This window comes from Pleurodeles waltl, chromosome 9 (assembly GCF_031143425.1).
Source record: "Pleurodeles waltl isolate 20211129_DDA chromosome 9, aPleWal1.hap1.20221129, whole genome shotgun sequence".
Lineage (NCBI taxonomy): Eukaryota > Metazoa > Chordata > Amphibia > Caudata > Salamandridae > Pleurodeles > Pleurodeles waltl.
This window is the reverse complement of record NC_090448.1, coordinates 201,884,546-201,893,442: the sequence shown is the minus strand read 5'-3', so window position 1 is coordinate 201,893,442 and position 8,897 is coordinate 201,884,546.

The following is an 8,897-nucleotide window of genomic DNA, read 5'->3' as shown; positions in this document are numbered from 1 at the left end:
ATTGGAAGTCAGATTTAAAATTTTATTTCTGAAAATGCCACATTTAAGAAGTTGGCATTTTCATATGTTAGCCACCTAGTGCTTACTGTTTGTTTCCAATACACGTTTGGGGTGAGGTGACAGATAGGCTTGTGCATTCCCTCTAGAAAGCCACACACAAAGGGAGCATAGGTGTGACTGATGGGCCATTCACAGCCTGATTGGTCATTCCAGGCAGGATAGGAGGGACAAGCTGGCGCTTACACCTGAGTAAGCAGTATCATGTTCCCACACAAAGGGCTGAATACCCCGTGGGGGTGGTCTGGAGCCAGGGCAAGAAAGGCAGGGACTTGGTGCACTTCAAAGGTGTCTTTTTTATGTATCCCCCAATTCAAAGGCACAACTGGGTATACGTACTGGACCTCAGACACCACCACTTCAGTACATTTATGGACCTATGTATACTCTGCCAGGAAGAAGGACTACTGTGCTGCTGAAAGGACTGTTTCTCTGCTGAACTCTGCTGGACTCCTGCTCTGCTTTGCTGACCTGCTACCTGCTACTCTCCTTGCTTGGTAGTGAGAAAACCTGGACCTGAATCTCTCCAACCCAGGTCAAACATGATTCCAAATACTTGCTGGATTGCCTCCTGTTCTTCTGAAGTCTCAGGGACACAAACAACTTCCAAATCATCACCTACAGCACCTAGACTCTGCCATCTGAGAGTCTTGCCCTGTGAAGTGGTGGCAGTCCAGTGCTGGGCTCTTGGAAGTGGGTATAAAGTGCTGCTCCAGTCCAAAATCCATGCATCAACACCGTTACATCGCTTAGAACGTGAGCATCTCCATTAATGCTTATGCATCATCTCTGCTGCGAGCATCGAGGATGCTGCCTCGCTGTCAATGCAGGTGCATTGCTGCTGCTGCGATGATCAGAAACCCTGCTTTCCTGACTGCATTTCCTTCATTCCCAGCGCATCCCCAACTTAACACAGCATCACCCATATCTTTGGGATCGACACCAAAACATCACCTCCTCACATATTGTTCTCGATGTCGATACAACTTCAAACCAAGGTACTGTTACAAAGAACCAAGACTAATCACTGTATTTGACCCCGGCTCCATCACAATCAGCCTGACTTTTCAGATTTGAGCCAGTCCAGCGTGACCAGAAAGCTCTGGTTGGCATTTTATGTTTCTAAGCACTACAACTAGGGAACATATTTATACTTGTTTTGCACTGAATTTGCGTCATTTTCTTTTCAACAAATTTGGTGCAAAACTAACTCCATATTTATACTTTGGCTCTAGACCCATCTAGCGCCAAAGTTATGGAGTTAAAGTCATTTTTTGGATGTGGAAACCTACCTTGCATCAATGAGTTGCAAGGTAGACGTTCCCATGCAAAACATGACTCTATGGCCTTAGCACCATACTTATCCCCCCATGCTAAAGTCACCCATGGGGAGGAGGGGTCAAATAATGATGCAAAGCTTGCTTCGCACCATTATTTAACACCTGGGTCAGGGCAGGCGTTAGGGGACCTGAGGGCCTATTTCCATGGTGGAACACCAGGCCCCAGGGACACTCCCACCCACACCGGAGGGACAGCGGAGGATGGGGGACCTCATCCCAGGAAAGTATAGGTAAGTACTAGTACGTTTTGTTCTTTTGAAAGTGCCATTGGGGGCCCTGAAATGGGCTCTCATACATGGCACTGGGTACAGTGGCCATTGGGGTGGTGGGCATGACTCCTGTCTTTTCTAAGACAGGAGTCCGGTGGTATGGATGGTTTTGCATCAGAAAATTACGCTAGGCTGGTTAGAGTAATTTTTTTTAATGCTAACTTGCCTAAAGTCATTTATTGGTGAAAAAAAACCTTCTCCCATACCACCACCCCCCACCCAGCTAATGTCATTTCTTTTTATGCTAGCCTACCCTTTGCGCCGGCTTGCACCATTCCATAAATATGGTTCCCAGCTGGAGCTCAAGAATGGTGCAAGCCGGTGTAAAACTTTTTGATGCAAATCTGCGTTAGTGCAGTTTTGCACCAAAAAGTATAAATATGCCCCTAAGTGCAAGACGAAAACATATGACGATTCATTTTTCAACTTCTACTTGTTGGATGTTTGTCATTTTGATCTTGTTTTGTTCATTAAATTAAGCTCTATGTTTCTAATCAGGTGTGGAATCTTTTAGGATGTTGTTTTCATTGTTGTACTGTCTGATGTGTTGCACACATACTTTACACATTGCCTCTTAAGTTAAGCCTGCCTTCTCTTTGCCAAGATACCAGAGGGTGAGCACAGTTTAATTTATGGTGTATGTCTGACCTACCCTGTCTAGGATTATCGTTCTTGCTTGGGCAGAGTGCATACCTCCACCAGACAGAAGCCCAATTTCTAACATTGATGATCAGTGGTGAGGATAGGATTTGTGTTTGTGCGGTGCCTTACAGTAACTGAGCTCCTCATTATGAGTCTGGCAGTCCTGGTACTGCCAGACTCGGGGTGGAGGTCGGACCACCAACAAATCAGCCGTCCAGCCTCCCCATTACGACCCTGGTGGAGCTGCCACAGTCTGACCTACGGCACCGCCAGGTTTCTGCCAGTCGGCAGCTTGGTGGTGCTGGCAGTCTTAAACCACCAGAGCAGTGCTGCCAGCAGCGCTGCCCTTGGGATTACGAGTCCCCTCTCTGCCGGCTTTTGCATGGCGGTCCCCCCACCATGCAAAGGCTGGCAAAGACGGGTGCTGGGGGCACCATGGGGGCCCCTGCACTGCCCATGCACTGGGCATGGGCAGTGGAAGGGCCCCCATTGAGATCTCTGTCACGCTTGTAACTGCCTATATTATGGGGAGTGAAAAGCGCAACGGGTCCTGTTGCACCCAATGCACCACAACATTGCCACCAGTGTGTCAATGGTGTGGGCTGTTTCCACCCACCGGCCCAGCAGGAAACTTGTAATAGGGCCAGCAGGTGGAAAACCGGACCTAAAGAGTGTGGCTGGAAGCCACTGCCACCTGCCAAAGTTAAAATGAGGCCCTCGGTGTACACTACCAGGCCACACTAAGACCACTCATGCTTTAATTCACCCTGATTGCCCTTTTTGATTTTTTTCTAAATTTGTTTCTTACCCTGCCTGATTGTTCTTGGAACCTCACCTGCAAAGATAGAATTTGAGCCCTTCAACCTGAAGGGGTACACTGTGGCTGAGCTCAATGAGTTTTGTGAGGAGAGGGGATTGCCCACTCAGAAAGGAATCAAGGAAGATTAGCTCCAAAAACCTTTGAGAGCATGGGCAGAGGCCCATCCATTGCCAGGCACAAAGAGTGACCAGGGTCAAGAGGAGGAGGAGACGTCTCAGGCTGAATCAGAGCCAGGCCTATAGGAGGGTCTGGTGCTGCAACCTGTGGAAGGAAGAGTAAACTACTCCCAAAGATGGGGGTATCTTCCCAGGCAGGGAGCAGTATCTTCTCTTGCAACCTATCCCCAGAAGAGCTAGAGTCAGGTGGGAAGAGAAAACGTTCAAGTTGGATCTGGAAAAATTTAAATTGGATAAAGAGAAGGCTGAGAGAGCCTTAGAGGAGAAGAGATTAGCCATGGAGGAATTGTGAAGGACCCATGAGCTAAGTCAGAAGGAACTTGACATCAGAGGTAAGCAAGTAGAGTCCAGTGGTGGCAGCATTACCCCAGTGACCTCAGGAGACAAGATGTTCCACATTCCAAAGGTTCTGGTACCTGACTTTGTGGCGGGAGACAATATAGATAGAAGGCTTAAGGCTTATGAGATTGCCCTACAGATATACAAATACCCTGAGGGGGATTAGGAGGCTAGTCTGTGGACGCACATCCCTAGATGAGGGGAGGGACACTATCCTGGTCCTAGATGAGCATGACCGGATGATCTATCTCCCCATGAAAGAAGCCCGGATCAGGAAATTTGTTTAACCCCAGAGAAGTATAGGCAGGAGCTCAGGTAAAGTCAGAAGCTATCCCAACTGACCTGGATGGACTGTGTTGATTCCTTTTGCAAGACACTGAATGGTTGGGTGAGGCTGGGAAGTAAAAGATTATCAAGGGTTGTATAACTTGATTGCACAGGAGCACATACATGTTCCGCCTTTGCTTTCCAGATCTGCGCCAACAGCCTGTTGACAGTAAGCTCACTGACCCCAGTGAGCTTGCCAAGGAGACGAACTGCTGGATCAGCACCAGGGTCCACAAGAAGGTACCTGGGAGGGATCACCACAAGGGTGGGCAGGGTCCTCATCAGAAGTATGATGGGGAGACAAAAACAAGTAGTTCTCTAAAGGGCCCCCAAATAGTTCTTCAGGTCAAGGCTTTCATTCCCCTAAAGAAAAGAAAAAGAGATGATTCTCTGACTGTAGGGCTGCAGGGAAAGCACCCCCTAAAGGCTTTGAATGGCAACAGGTAGGGCACTTCAAGGGAGATGCCAAGTGTCCCAAGTGGGCATAGCCTATCAGTGGGCAGTTACATGGGTTAGCTAGTGTTTCGCTTGGGAAGGATATTGTCCCAAATAATGTAGAGGACAGGGTAGAGGTTAACCTAGTTTCCCTGGGTGATGTAGAAATGGTGCAACCCACATGCCTATTAATACCAGGAGATAAGGACAGTGGTTCACCATTAATGGGCAGAGGGTGGAGGCTCTGAGAGACACTGGAGCCATTTGGTGTCAACTGGCATCCTCAGAGCAGGTAGTTCCTAATGTCTCCCACCAAGTTGTGTAGCTAACAACAGTGAGAGTCACTACTCAGTGTCTCTGTTTACCTTTGAAGGAAGGGGATCTCTGGTTCCCCGAAGGTATCTTTGAGTCTGTCCATGCCTTTGGATTGTCGGCTTGGCAATGACCTGGAGCATTCCACTTGGAAGGAGATGGAGCTGAGGTCCCAATTGGAGATGTTAGGGTTGCCTGAATGGGTGTGCCTGACCACATGGTGCATGGCAGCCCGAGAGGGTGGTCAGAAGGACTGAAGCCTGGAGAATGGCCCAGGATTCGGCCAAAAAACAAAGGGAAAGGGTGCCAGAAACACACTCCTGAAACTCACACAGTCCATGTGGAGGCTGACCTTAAGTGGGACGCCTCAGAACCTACTAGGGAGAATGTTGCCAAAGTGGGGAACCTGCTTAAGCTGGCCAACTGGCACTCGGAAGCTGGCCCCTTTAGAGAGGAGTTCTGCATGGTGCAGAGGGAATGCCCTGCTCATGTTGGTTTGAGGCAGCAGGCTGAGACTCAGGCAGCTGGTGATTGGCAATGACCTGGAGCATTCCACCTGGAAGGAGGTGGAGCTCAGGTCCCAATTGGAGATGTTAGGGTTGCCTGAATGGGTGTTCCTGACCACATGGTGCATGGCAGCCCGTGAGGGTGGTCAGAAGGACCTGAAGCCTGGAGAATGGCCCAGGGGTCTGCCAAAAAATGAAGGGAAAGGGTGCCAGAAACACGCTCCTGAAACTCGCACAGTCCATGTGGAGGCTGACCCTGAGTGGGACGCCTCGGAACCTACTAGGGAGAATGTTACCAAAGTGGGGAACCTGCTTAAGCTGGCCAACTGGCACTGGGAAGGTGGTCCCATTGGAGAGGAGTTCTGCATGGTGCAGAGGGAATTCCCTGCTCATGTTGGTTTGAGGCAGCAGGCTGACACTTAGGCAGCTGGTGATTTCTTTGGCAAACACCTAATTTACTGGGCAAATGATCTCCTGTATAGTGAGCCTAGGTCTCCTAAGCCTCATACAATCCATCTGCTGGTGCTCCCCCAGTGCTACACGTTCTTCCTACTGGGGCTGGCTCATGATGTACCCCTGGCAGGCCATTTGGGGCAGGACAAGACCTTTGAAAGGCTTGTCACCCACTTTTACTGCCCTCAATTGACAAAGGCCTCAGATGCGTTCTGTAGGTCCTGTCTTACCTGCCCAGCAATTAGCAAGACCGGGGGAAGTGAAAGGCCCCACTGCAAAAAATTTCTGTCATTGGCACCCTCTTTGAATGGGTGGACCTCAACATCTTTGGTCCCCTGGACGCCAAAACAGCAATGGGCAGCAGATTTTTTATGGCCCTTGTGGACCATGACACACGGTACTCAATGGCTATGCCTCTAAGGACTGTGAGTGCACACCTCTGTGGCCAAGGCACTGATGGGTATCTTTACCCACGTGGGTTTTCCTAAGGAGGTGCTATCTGACCAGGGTCCCAACTTTATATCAGGGTACATGAAGGCCATGTGGAACGAGTGTGGGATAACCTACAAGTTCTCCACTATTTTCCATCCCCAAACCAATGGGCTTGTTGAAAGGTGCAAGAGACACCTAAGAGGCATGATTATGGGTCTGTCAGAAACCATGAGGCATAAGTGTGACGTCCTACTGTCATGCCTTTTTTTTGCGAATAGGTAGGTAACGTCAAAGGGGGTTGGCCTCTCTGAACCTCTGTATGGGCACCCTGTGAGAGGACCTCAGTATGGTGAAGGAGGCCTGGGAGCAAGTTCCCCAGAAGGCCCCTCAGGACATGGTCAGCTACATTCTGTCTCTCCGCAACCAGATAGCTCGCATCCCGAAACTCGCCCAGGAGAATCTAGAAACCAGCCAGGAGGACATGAAACTCTAGTATGATCAGAATGCAACTCTGGTTGAGTTTTAGCCTGGCAAGAAGGCATGGATGATGGAGTCCATAGAGTCCAGGGGCCTACAATACCACTGATTTGGGCCTTATGAGGTAAAGGAGTGCAAGAAAGATGCCACCTCTATGGTGGACCTCAAGATTCCCAGGAATCTTTTGAGGGTCCTTCATGTCAATTGCCTCAAGCCCCACTTCGAAAGGTCTGAGCTTACCATGCTCCTGGTACTGATGATGAGGTGGAAGAGGAGACCGGTGTCAGCCTCTCCTCTACACTGACTCTAAACCAACAAAGACTGCTGCCAGTTGCTGGAAAGTTTGCTTTTTTATTCTCAATTACCACAGGACTCGCTACAAGGTATACCCTGGATATTGATACTAGGGACAACACACCTGTAAAAAAAAAATGTATTGGTGGTCTAACAAAGTAAGGGCCAACACTAAGGATGAGGTCTCCTAGATGCTGGCATTTTGGGTTATTGAGCGCTCAAACAGCCCTCACACAGTGGTGCTGTTCCCAAGGCTGTTCCTCCAGGTGTCCCACGCAAACTTAGATTCTTTGTGGGCTACCGTGGGCTCAATGTGGTCACCAAGACTGAGGCGCACCTCATCCACTGAGCTGATGAGCTCATAAATCAGCTTGAAGCTGCCAAGTTCCTCAGCTTCCAGTCTGAAATTATGCCCTTTGGGTTGAAGAACACCCCCGCCACCTTTCAGAGGATGGTCAACTGTGTCCTGGATGGGTTGGAGAACATCAGTGGCGTCTACCTAGATTACCTTGCAGTCATCGGTTCTATCTGGGAGGACCACGTGTGTAATCTCAAGGAAGTGCTTCAGCCTCTACAGACTGCATCCCTGTCTATCAAGGCCAGTAAATGCCAGTTTGGGCAGGGTCCAGTGGTCTAAACCCTGAGTAGGAGGTGGCAAGGTGGAGCCCTTCCAGGCCAAAATTGAAACCATTCTGACTTGGGAACCCCCGAGACTCAGACAGAGGTAAGAGCCTTCCTAAGCCTCACTCGCTACCACAGGAGATTCATCAAGGGATATAGGAAGCTGGCTCTCAATATGGTGCACAACAATAAAGCACACCATGCAGAGAGTCCAGTGGATCCCCAAAGGTTTGCAGAGGCAGATATAGATAGGTCTAATGCTCTATTTGTGGAAGTGTGGGTGAGCAATTAGGCTCATCAAGGAGACTTGCAGTGCAATTGTTGTACTCACAGAGGCAATCAATGAGACACACACTCAAACAATAAATCCAAACCAAATAAAAATAAAATTGCTTTTATATATGATTTGAACCAAAGAGCTTCATTATAAGGTGAGCAGTTTTTAAATGAAAAATACTTTTCACTTTCAAAAATCAACACAGCGCAATTTTAAATTTTCAGTTTTCAGAGTCCTCAATGTTAACCTATGGGAGGAAAACAAGAATGTAGTTTTGCAGGTAAGTACTGGGCTTACAAATCCAGCCTCTGGGATTTTAGGTCAATACCAGGCAGGGCAAAGTTCAAATCAGCACCTAGAGTGCATCTGCAGTGGAACAGGGGCAGCTGGGTGCAGACATCAAATTTGTGATCAGGTGCCCAACGTTAACCAATGCAGAATGGCGGTGAATGATGACGTGCTGTTCACAGGTGATTAAAGCAATGTCAGGGATCGATCTCCTGTGGTTGAGGTAAGTACAAGAGGGGCCACAAGGCACCACCAAACTTACATCCTAAGCAGCATAGAAGTGACCAGGTACAGAGTACCAGCACAGCGTCAGGTGTTTAATGTTAACTAATGGAGACTAGTGGTGACCAAAGATGCGCTGCTACTAAGTGAGTAAAGCGGTGTCAAGGGTTGACCTCCTGGGGTTGAGAGAAGCACGGGGCCACAAGGCAGCACCAGACTTATACCCTCAGCAGCACAGGGAAGGCCGGGTGCAGAGTGCCCACATAGCATTGGAAGCCCAATGCAAGTCAAAGGAGGAGTTCGGTTATGGAAAAAGGCTGCATGCTTGGGCCAGGAGACTGAATTAAGAAATTCCCCAGCTGCACAGGTAAATTTGGATGTTGAAGGACTCAGGAACACTGTCGGTCCAGCTCCCAAAGGCCCAGGGTCTCCCGATGCAGGGGTGTCCTTTGACATCACAAAACAGCGTACTGGGCGGTCAAGGTCAGGGGGAGTCTTCGGATTGAGGCTGCAGGCTTTGAGGCAGAGGCCAGCAGGGGTCAAGCCACGGTGGCCTCAGGCTCCGAATCGCTGGCAAGCCCTCACAGGACTGCTGGACCACTGTGACTGG